The sequence below is a fragment of the Panthera onca genome, chromosome B4, assembly GCF_046562875.1.
Source record: "Panthera onca isolate mPanOnc1 chromosome B4, mPanOnc1 haplotype 2, whole genome shotgun sequence".
In the NCBI taxonomy this organism is placed as follows: Eukaryota; Metazoa; Chordata; class Mammalia; order Carnivora; family Felidae; genus Panthera; species Panthera onca.
This window is the reverse complement of record NC_138345.1, coordinates 106,811,772-106,824,450: the sequence shown is the minus strand read 5'-3', so window position 1 is coordinate 106,824,450 and position 12,679 is coordinate 106,811,772.

Genomic DNA, 12,679 nt, shown 5'->3' with positions numbered 1-12,679 from the left:
TGTGCATGTGTTCATGCTTGGAATAAATAAATCTAGAAGCTTTAATATATTTTTCCATTTGAAGTTGATTTTTATTTGTGCAGCTTCATCTCTTATACTCTGCATTGTGTGCTTCCTGAAATAAATGACATGGTATATAATAATGTCATTTGTCCTCTTCATGAGCTTTTAGGGCATCTGACTTTCTCTCTAAAGTTATTGGGTATTAAGGTCATTTGTAGCACCAGGCTCATAAATTAAAGAGTGTTCAGATAACACCGTTAGGAGACAATAAATTATATACTGATATAGAAATAATCATAGCGTAAGAATAAACAAATTCCTTACAGGAGTACTGATGTACCTGAGCCCCGGCAGGACAGACTCACTTGTTCTCTTCTCGAAGTGCTTCCCCAATATGAAAGCATAGTTCACATCAGTTTACTTGGTCTCTGATATTTGAAATTACTCAAATCCCAGACAGCATTTAAAAATTGAGGGATGTGCATAATTAAAGAATGTGCGCACAAAGTGAGAATTATTAATGTTTTATTGTATAATTTTAAGTCCACATCACTCCTTATACCAAAATTCACTTTATATTGTTTTTACACATCAGCGGTCGTTCACCTTTCTCTTGGTTACTGTACTCCTGAGTTCCACCGGAGTTCCTAACAATCATCTCAGCACTCAGCAATGTGATTGGGTAGAACTGACTTCGGTGTAAGCAAAGAGCATAACTGGCTTAAACCGATTAGTTTATACTCTATCCTTGAATAAAGGTAATCTAACAAACAATACCTAATCAACCAAAGACAGTGAAATGGAAGATCTTTCCTTCTGATGCTTTGGGGGAAAGAGAAGCTTGCAATTTATTTCAGGTCAGGTGGCACAAAGGTATAAGATTTGAAGCTGCTGCCATTAGTGTAATGCCACAGGCTTGTACAGAAATTTAAGGCGCAGATAGAGGTAGACCCAAGATAGAACAACCATGTAAAATCCCATCATGTGAATAACTGATTCAAAGATTCTTTGAACTGGTTCTTCTCCTGGACTTTCAGCTTTTAATAAACATAGTGAATTGCATTTCCTGTGATTTGCAATTGAAAATAATATATTCCAATCACCAAATCTTCGAATTTTCTTTTATTTGCTTCTATTTGTTCTATTTTAACCTCTATTGTATGGAATAAATATTCTTTCTTCTATCAGACAACAAAGCCTGCAATTTTCTCTGGGTCACACCTCTCTCAGTTTCTCAAGAAGTTTTTCAATTTTTCCCTCACTCAGTTACAACCTTGATTTTTGTCTTCTTCTATAATTCCTGTGACTAAAACCTTCCAGTATCTTCACTCTGAAGACCAACCCCCTAATACTAAATTTTCCTTTGTCCTTACATTATCCCCCAAATGCCATTACATAGCTCTGCTGTGTCTTAGCAAAAAGGTGAAGTATTGTCTACACTGCAGCTAATCACTTATTCTCTTTTCAAAACTCTCTAATCCTGCTGTCATCATTTCCACTTTACCCAGAAGCCCCCATTTTCCAAATTGAAATCACTCTCCTCTGTTGCCTCATTTCCCTGTTTCAGTAAAGTACTTTTCATAAAGTATTATGCACAAGTTTTTCTTCCTCTTACCTTACAGGCTTTCCTTTTTTATTGTATTTTGTTCTACATTTTAACATGCTTCTGGGATTCAATTCTAGTCCACTTTTCCTCACCTTCTTTTTATCATTTCTTCTTTTACATCTATTCTTTTCTCTCTTCTCTCTTTCTTTTCATTAACATGATTTTTTTAGGCAATTTTATTTAATCCTACAATTTCAAATGATGACCATGCTGCTGTTCTCAAAATGTATATCTCAATGCAAGACCTGCTCTCTGACCTCCAAGTTTATAAGCCTGAGTGCACAGTAGACATTTATTCCTACAACACATATTTATTAAGTACATATAAAATGTCAGATACTGTGGGTTTTTTTTTTTTTTTTTGTACTTGGGATATATCTGTGAAAAAAATGTGAATCTATAAGAGGTTCAGTAAACTTTTTCTGTAAATGGCCAGACAGAAAATATTTCGGCTTTGCAGACCATATGCTCCCTTTTGCAATTCTGTTGTTGTAGAGTGGAAGAAACCAGAGACAATATGTAAATGAATAGGAGTGTCTGTGTTCTAATACTTTACTTATAAAAACAAACAGTGGCGCATACTTGGCCCATGGTCCATAATCAACTGACCCTGGTCTATAACATCTCTTGATAAATTAGCTATGGGTATCTCAGATGTTTCTTATCTGAGACCAGAACTCTTGATTTTTCCTGTCATATCTTTTTCTTTAGTCTTTACAAACTCAACAACAAATGGTATCACCTTTACTGCGTCTACTCAAACAAACAAAAAGTAGCATTAAATTCTACTTTATTTTTTTAATTTAAAATTTTTTTGTCACTAAATGTTATATATCTTTCATCACCAACATCCAATGTCTCAACAAGTCATGTGAATTGTATCCACAAGATGGACTTCATATCCACCCGTTTCTTTACATCTCCAGATCACCATTATTTTTCACAGGCCTGGTGCAAGCAGTATCTTGTTTTACTCCCTACTGTATCTCCTTTCCTCTCCATGCATTCTCCACACAACAGCTAGAATATTTAAAACTATAAGTCAGATCATGTTATGCTTCTACTGCAAACCATTGAATAAATTCCCTTTGCCTTTTGAAATAATTTTGAAATGATCCAACTCTACTGGAATCCTTTAAGTTTCCTGAATATACCAAGGTCTTTCCTGTCTACTGGAGTTTGCATCCACTATTTCTACACCTGGAATAGTCTCCCTACAGTTCTTTGCATGACTGGCTCCTTATGAAAATACTTCCAACGTTTATCTCCTGTGCCAGTTTCTATCATATCATGCTGGTTATTTGCTAACACTTATCACAATCCACTGATTTACCAGTTTGTTATCTTTCTCTTCCTTTGATATATAAGATCCTCGAGTACAGGATGCCGGTTTAGTGTAGAATCCTCCCTCTCTCCACCAAACACAATGTCTAAAAGTCAATAAACACTTAATAATTGAGTGAATAAATGAATCTTTTTGTTAAAGGAATTATAAAGGAAAATAATAAACTAATAGAATAAAACCTTTTGTCTATTCACATTCTTGAAGACTGTATTATTTCATAATACAAAAATAGTTCATTCATTAGTTATTGACTTATTCATTCAGTAAATATTAACATGTAAAGCAAAGTTGCTCAGCTCAGCACTATTAGCATTTTGGCCTGTGTAGTTTTTCTTGTGGGTGCTGGCAGTGAATTGTAGGACATGTAGCAGTATCTTTAGTCTCTATCCACCAGACAGTAACAGCACCTTCCTTTTTTCCCCACCTCATACCCAGTTGTGACAAACCAAAATATCTCCAAACATTGCCAGGAATGCCCTGAGAGAGAAAAATCACCTTCCACACAATTGAGCACCATTGATGAAATGATATCTGTAGCAGCCTACATATGTTGCTAGATGCCGAGATTACAAAATAAATGAGATACTTTCTTGCTGTCCTCAAAAACCTAAAATCTAGTAGCAAACAGAGATATTAAACTAGTAATTTCAAATACGTGCTATGAAGAAGTATAGGGTAAAATTAAAGTATGTAACAGGGAAATTTAACCTAAACCAGGGATTGGGAAAAACTTCCCTTTAAGAAGTCATTGTAAGCTGAGATATTAGTGTTCTAAAAGAATAGGTTAATTAAAGAAGATTGAGAATGGAGGTGGGTATAGAAGACAAGAGCACCCCAGACAGAGGAAGAAGCATGTAGAAGAACAGAGTATGGCCCATTTGAAGAAGTAAAAACAAAATGCCAATCTATCTAAAGTATAGAGGGCAATCCATCATATGAAACCTAGAGAGGTCAGCAGGTGCCATGTTATATTTACACAGGTGCATTCCATTAGAGATTTGTGACATTATTCTACAAAAGCCGTAAAAAGGGTAGGCATATGATCAGACATGGATTTTAAAAATTCACTCTAGAGTCCCTGAATAAAATGGAACAGAGGGAGAAAAAGGGCCTATAGACTGAACACAGAGGGCATGACATAGTGTTTCAGATGCCAGGTAATGGTGAAAGCAGTAGAGAAGCAGAGGAGTCGTGGAGATAAGAAAGTTTCTGAGTGTGAATTAACAGGGCTTAGTGATTAAATAGATGTTAGGGGCCAGGAATAAAAGAACCATGATGTAAGAAACTGAGCAGATGGTGGTATTTTGTTATTATTAATGCTAAGTCCACACCCAAATAATACAGAGAATATTTCAGAAGATATAAATATACTTTTGGAGACAGAGAAACTCTTCATATTCACAATTTATGACATTTTAAATTTTGCTTTTTTTAATTTATTTTCATTGTTATATTATTACATGCATTCATTATATGTTACGACCTAACAAATTACTATAAATTCAGTTATTTCAAACTATGGATATATATTTCTTCATAGTTCCTGTTGGGCAGGAATCGGCGCATGGCTTAATTGGGTCCTCTGATCCAGAGTTTCTCAGGCTGGAAACAAGGTATCAGTCAGGGCTGGAGAATTATCTGAAGGCTTGAGTGCAATAGGATCTGTATTCAAGCTCATCAGTGGTTGTTTACGGGACTCATTCAGTTCTTTTTGGGCTGTTAAACTGAGGCCCTTGGTTCCTTCCCAGGTGTTGGCTGTAATGTTTCCTTAGTTCCTTATTGCAGAGGACTTTCCACAGGGCATCTGGCTTCATCAAAGCCAAAAAGAGGGAGAATCTGCTAACACGACAGCATCATAATCTTTTGTAGCCTTATCATGGAAGGAACACCTTCTGGGTATTTCCATATTCTTTTGATTAGAACAAATTAGTCAGGGGAAGAGATGACAAAGGCCATGAACACCATGAACTATGGGCTCTCGGTGGCATCTTGAAAGTCTGCCTACCACAATTTCTGTATTATATCAAGCATATAGATTAAAATAAAATAAACATAATATAAGCTGGCTGGCTTTTAGACACAGTGAGTCTAAAATCAATATATACTTGAAATTAGGTCTTCCCAGAAATAAATTTACACACATTTTAGAAGCTAATATGTGGCATGGACAAAGAAATATAGGTTCAGTAAAGAACATGCAAGTTGAGGGGCACCTGCGTGGCTCAGTCAGTTAAGCGTCCAACTTTAGCTCAATCATGATCTCACAGTTTGTGGGTTTGAGCCCAGCAACTATGCTATGCACTGACAGCTCAAAGTCTGGAGTCTGCTTCAGATCCCATCTTCCTCTCTCGCTCTCTGCCCCTCCCTGCTCATGCTCTCTCAAAAATAAATAAATATTAAGCAAAATTAAAAAAAATAATATGCAAGTTGAATGGAAATAATAAATTGGGAAAATATTTATAGCATGGGATTAGACTAAGTAGGTGCTATGGAGAAGAGACCTAATGATAATTGCCAGTGACTATAAACTTAAAAGCATACATTGTTTTAATTTCCTTTAAGAATGTCACATTATTCCTTTTAAGAAATAGCTGTTTTTGACAATTCTAGAGCTTGATGTCCCAATGTCTTTATAAAAGTTGGGAAACTCAGCACAACATCTTTTTTGCCAAGTATCTTATTTTACATAACCTCCTGCACATTGTTTGGAATTGATCTAGACATACTTTAATCAGGTTCATGGAACTCTGTAAATTGTCAAGCATAAAAACGTAACGTTTGGTCTACCCATTTTAGAAGACTCTTATAATGAACATAATTCATCTGTGGCAGTAGGAACAAATGTTCAAGAATGGCTTTTTCTTTTTTCTACATTATCCTCAGAGTTAGGTGGTTTCCAGAGAATGAAAACTTCCAGATATTTTGTTTATCTTAACATAACATCTTATAATGGAGATATTTGCAGTTTATTGATGCTGTAAGCATGTATGATTTAATTTTTTTCATTAATATTTCCCATTTATTTCAAGATGATGCATGAGTGCTCTAAATATTGTTTTTATCATTTCCAGCACACATTTTTAAGCTTTAAAAATAAGTCAGTTCTATTTCATAATTCATTTTAGTAAGAATTTTCCATGTAACTAACTCAGGAAAAGACTATTATTTTTAAATATCAGTTTCTATGTTCTGTATTATTCCTGAATGTCAGGTCAGCACTGCCAATTTTATGATTTAATTATTTGATCCATGATGTCAGACACTTATTATAAATAATGAACAGTACTTCCTTTCATCTAGAGCAAATGTTATTCATGTGGAAATTGGCCAATTTGGAATTTAACAAGAAGGGAAGTAAGATAATTTATTAGATTTCTTCTAACTTTGTTCACGTCCAATAATGGGCAATGTGTACAATTAATACTGTCTGCTGTAAGTCAGTAAGATAGTAGTCTCAGGTAAAGACTCGGTGAGTTCCGAGACACTGAGTTCCCAGACTATCTCTCTATTTACATTTCTACAAACTAAAATATTAACAGATCAAACCTCCTATTTAAAAAAATTTTGCTAGTGTTGAACTGTGTATGTTATCATGTAACAAGAGGACCTAGAAAGAAAAACAACAACAACAACAACAACAACAACAACTTGGATTTCAGCATTTTTAACCTGCTTTCAAACAATGGGGGACAAAAGAGACCAATGTTGGATTTCTAAGGTTTCTTTGAAGGGGAAATTGTGAGACATTCAGACTTTCATCACCAAAGAGAGAAGATATGGAGGAAAGGACATATAGGAAATAAATGGAAGCTACCAATGCTGGTGGTGGGGGGGTGGCGGAAATGAAAACATTCCTAATGCTGAGAAGGGGATGATGGTTTACTCCTTACAGCCGGACGTGAGCCCAGCAGAATAGTGCCACTATAGAATGGTAGTAAGACCTCAGAACAGAGTGAATCCATGGACCATGGTGAACTTGGGAAGGTTGGCTGTGTAACATGAACTTCCTCTTATGGCAGTGACTCCCAGTGGACACTAATACAGTGGAAATGTCCATCACTTGGGGACAGTATAAACTTACATAATTCATTGATCAAATTAGGGAAACTAGCTTCACCTGTGTTAACATGGGAAGGAGCTTCAAGACCTTCTCAGGAAACTGGTAAAGAGAGGGAGAGTCAAGGACAGAGTTGTGGTTTGCTTTTTTTTTAAAGGGATCTAGGCTGAGGCGTGGCTACGTAGAGGTAGGTTTGACTAGATTTAGAGGAACAGTTGCTGGGAGGTTTTCCTTTTGGCTGTTCAAAATCTTTAATATTACTGTGAATGAATTTTGTTAGCACGCATTTGAGGAATATAAAGAAGTATAAAATGATCTTTGCCAATATGGAATATGTATGCTAAGAGAGAATATAATAGTAATGCATAAAATATATAGCTCCCTATAAAAGGTATTGTATTATAAAAGACAACCAAGTAATATTGAAAATTATTGCTGCAGTAGATGAAAGGAAAATACTTCAAACTGGTGAACTAAGAGAGCCTCCTAGAGGGTGAGGGAGATGCTATTTGAAATGAAATTTACAAGGTGGATCTTCTCTCTTCCAACTAAGAGAAATGGAAAGACATAACAGTGCTTGTAAACAATAAAGGCTAATAAGAATTGTTTTGACAACTTGTCTTCTCAGCAAACTTTCAATTCTAGTATAGCTTTGATACTTTAAGATTGTTTTAATTTCTGTATGTATATTAGATAAAAATAAATCTGAGAGAGGGAAAATCTATTAGATCATTTCATTAATCGGTCAATTAATTTAATTAGTTCAAATAAAAGTCTCTTGCCTTGATTAAAGATAATGGATGTGAATTCAAAAATAATGTGAATTCCACATTCACTCACAAATCAATGTGATTTATAAAAGTATTTATTTATTTATTTATTTATTTATTTATTTATTTATTTATTTATTTTTGAGAAAGAGGTAGAAAGTGTGTGTACTTGGGGGAAGGGGCAGAGGGAGAAGGAGAAAGAGAATCTTAAGCAGACACCACAACCAGAACACAGGTGGACATGGGGCTTGATCTCACAACTGTGAGATCATGACCTGAGCTAAAATCAAGTTGAGTGCTTAACCGACTGAGTCACCCAGGTGCCTTTATTTATTTATTTATTTATTTATTTATTTTTTAACGTTTATTTATTTTTGAGACAGAGAGAGACAGAGCGTGAACAGGGGAGGGGCAGAGAGAGAGAGGGAGACACAGAATCTGAAACAGGCTCCAGGCTCTGAGCATTCAGCACAGAGCCCAACGCGGGGCTCGAACTCACAGACCGCGAGATCATGACCTGAGCTGAAGTCGGACGCTTAACCGACCGAGCCACCCAGGCACCCCTATTTTTTATTTTAAGTAGGCTTCATGCCCAATGTGGAACCCAACGTGGGGTTTGAACTCATGAACCTGAGTTCAATACTTGAGCTGAGATAAAGAGTTGGATGCTCAACCAACTGAGCAACACAGGCACCTCTATAAAGGAGTTTTTTAAATGAACATTCTCTCCCCTCTCTTCGTAAAATCTCTTGCTTCAAACTTGTTTGTCAGTGAACTATTATAAAAAAATTGCCCTGCCCATAGGGCCTGAAATAGAATTCCTTTTTTTTTTTTTTAAGATAATTTGTTTTTAGAGTAGTTTTAGGTTCAGAGCAAAATTGAGAGGGAAGCTCAGAGATTTCCTATATACTCCCTGTCCCAACATATACACAGCCTCCCTCATTATCAACATCCCTCATCAGAGTGGAACATTTGGTACAACTGAAAGTATATGGACACATCATAGTCACTGAAAGTTCATAGTTGACATTAGAGTGCCCTAAAAATCCTTTGTGCTCTGCCTATTCCTTCTTCACCCTACCCCTTACCCCTAGCAATCACTGATTTTTTTTTTTTTTGCTATTTCAATAGTTTTGCCTTTTCCAGAATGTTAATTATACTCATATAGTATGCAACCTTTTTAGATTTACTTCTTTCACTTAGTAATATGCATTTACATTTTCTTCATGTCTTTTCATGGCTTGATAGCTCATTTCTTTCTAACTGATGAGGGACCATAATCAAGCTTAGGGCCAAACAAAAGCTAGCACCCAGCACTACCTGCCCCTACCCCCAGGTAGGATATGTGTGACATTCCTCAGGCACTCTGGGTTGCCTGAGAACAAAGGAAAGGACAGAAAACAAATGGTTAAACTGATAGACTCTCCATCAGTTTACAATATTATGTAATACTAAGAAGAAAAGGGCAATCTTATCAATAGCCTAACATCCAGGAACTCTCTCCTGTCTTAATGCTTTGTTAGAGAGAAAAACAACCTTAAGGTCTCCAGTAATCTGTGAGTCCTTAGCATATGAAAATCTCTTTGGAACTTCCTTTTTAACTTTACCTCCCCCAAGTCCATAGTATATAACCAGTCATTCTTCACAACCCCAGTGCAGCTCTTTCTGCCCATGTGTCCTGTCCCCATGCTTTAATAAAAGCACCTTTTTGCACCAAAGTCTTCTTCAAGAATTCCTTCTTGACCATCAGCTCCGAACTCCACCATCACCCCAAAACCCCATAATAACATTGAGTAATATTGTTTTCTGGATGTAATACAGTTTATTTATCCCTTTACCTGAAGGACACCTTTGTTGCTTCCAAATTGTAGGATTATAGGTAAAGCTGCTATAAACTTCCACAGGCAGGTTTTTGTATACACATCTTTTGGGCAAAAGGCAAGGAACACCATTGCTGGATCATGTAGTAAGAGTATGTTTAGTTTTATAAGAAACTGCCACACTGTCTTCCAAAGTGGCTATATTATTTTGCATTCCTGCCAGCAACGCATGAGAGTTCCTGTTGCTCCATATCTTCACAGCATTTGGTATTGTCAGAGTTTTGGATTTTGGTCATTTTAATAGGTATGCAGTGATATTTTGTTGTTTTAATTTACATTTCCCTGATGACACATGAAGTGGGGCATTTTTTCATATGCTTATTTGCCATTTGTATATCTTCTTTGATGTGTTGTCTGTTAAAGTCTTTGGCCCACTTTCTAATAGGAATGTCTGTTTTCTTATTGTTGAGTTTTAAGAGTTCTTTGTATGTATTGGATAACAATCCTTTATCAGATGTTAGGGACTTCCTTTCTCAATCCTGTGTCCTACTGGCAATAATTGTTTGAAACAACCAGGTCCAATCTACCAGCAATTAGCCACCTAGTGACTAAATAGATTCTCTTCCCTTCTCTTTATCTCTAAAAGACAAGGTTAGCCAGTAAGCTGACACAGAGTATGGATCAGCGTTAACACAATGGCTGTGCCAGGTCAGGTTCAAGTCCAAGTTATACTGTGTGTAGAAAACTTGATTAAGCTGAGAATGACAGTTTTCAAAGAGAAATTTAGTAAATTTTATAGAGAATTCCCAACCACAGGAACCTCAGAAGTAAAGAAATACAGTGAGTAGCTTCTTTAGAAACGGGCACCTTCTTGGTTCCTTATTCTAGATTCTGAAGACCTAGCTAGGCTTATTTCCTCTCATGATTTCTGCCTGTTTTATATGAGTTAGCCTAAGCTAGTTATGTTTCCTACTATCAAAAGAACTTTGACTAGAATATGTCAGAGATGGATTCAGATTAAAAAAACATGGCTTACATATTTATGTGAGAAAAAGCACTAGGTTTTGGAGGAGAAGAGCCTTACAAAAGAAAAGAAATTCTAGCAAAATGTTCACCCATGCCTACAATTTTGCTTCAGGTTTCTTGCCCAAAATAGATGTTACTTTATCCAAATAACCATTCTCCTGGTCTGGTTTTAGACTTGAAATTTTCTACCAAGAGTTGAATTGTTTCATTGTTTGTTTAGATTAAAATTAACTATTGAATTAAGAAATAATGTTTATTGGAAAAGGTGCTATTGAGACACGGAAACTGAAGGGACCCCATAAAATGGCCCTTTTTTCCTTTGCTCCTTTTCCAGCTTCTATTCTTGCTATGACCTGTATCCCCACCTCACTCTACACATGCCTTGTAATGCAAATAGTGTATGTCCTCCTTGCAAGGGACAAAGAGATAAAGATATCTTTGGAATCTTCCAGTACAATAGATAACATCTAAGGAGTGACTGGGCAGGGTTCTCCAAGACCACTGACTCCAAACACCTTGGTGCCCAGACCCCTGACTTAAGATAATGAATGACTTATGAAGGACACCTGAACCCTGTCCTTGTTCTGACCAGTTCCAGGGTGCCTAGGAGGACACATGCACCAGAATCCAAGCTACAACTAGACTCATGCTTGGGGTCTATGGGTGGTTCAGTAGGTTAAGAGTCTGATTCTTGGTTTGGGGTGAGGTCATGATCTCAGGGTTTGTGAGTTCGGGTCCCGCATCAGGCTTAGCGCTGTCAGTAAGGAGCCTGCTTGGGATTCACTCTCTCTCCCTCTCTCTTTGCCCCTCCCCGCTCTTGCTCTCTCAAAATAAATGAATAAACTTAAAAAAAAAAAAAAAGACTAGACTCATGCTCTTCTCCCAGATTCTCACTCTGTATCTATCTGTCTATGCATATATGTTCAATATCCTCTGTTTTCACCTCCTCCAGGCTCATGTCTGAATTTCATCCTTCGGGAAGCCAAGGACCCTCTCTGCTAGTCCTGTGTGACTCCTCTGAATCTTCTGACCAGGGCTGTCAGCATCAGTATGATATCTCAAGGAATTCAAGGTTGAGGATATGTGTCAGAAACAGAAGTAAGTGAACAGAATACTGGGGAGACCACATAAGTTCTCTCTCTCTCTCTCTCTCTCTCTCTCCCCCTTCCATCCTCACCTCTCCCTCTATTTCATAGTTTTCTTTCCTCCACTCCCCCCTCACTCAGATTCACTTACTTTACTTCCTTCTGTATATCTGTTCTAATCTTTTCTCTAATTGTCAACTACTTTCTCCTGCTTGTTATTCTGCATAGCAAAATGTGGCCAAGAATAGCTTTTGGATTTACCTATGCTCTGATTCAGCTACCTGAGGAGAGAAGATCTCTTCATTAGTTCCCAGAGGAGACCAACTCAAATAAATGAACTGTCAGTACATATTTGTACCCACCCTCCAAGTTCCTTTATACCCAAAGGTTGTCAATGCAAATATTTCTTGTTTTGTGGTTTGTTTATGATATACCTCATGCGGTAATTGCTATATTCTAAATACATTACAAATGCAACTTCATCAAACAAGTTTTTGCATATTGCAGTTAAGGTTTTGAAGGCAGATTTTCTGTTGTATTAATCTTATTATCTGTTCAACCTAAAGTAAAATTGTAAAAGAATAGAAACCACTCAATTCATTAAAAAAATAGTATAATGAAAAAACACATACTAGTTAATTATGTAGTTCAAACCAGCTAATCTTGTTTCCTATCTTGTTTTTGCAAATGATTTCCTCCTCTTGAAGAATGAGGACAACTCTGAGAAACCAACTTCATGCCTAGGGTCACATTAGCTATGGAAAGATAGATGAGTTATGTCTATGAAAACAGACTGTAATCCTAAAAATGGTATTTTTGTGTAGTTACATTGTTTTATTTAAATATTTAGGGCACAGAAGCATTGGTTCAATGTTCTTCCCAATGCATTTCATCCCATGATACTTTTAATTATTCTAAGGGAAATGAGAGCACCATTAAATATATTTTCACATGTACCTGTATGTAC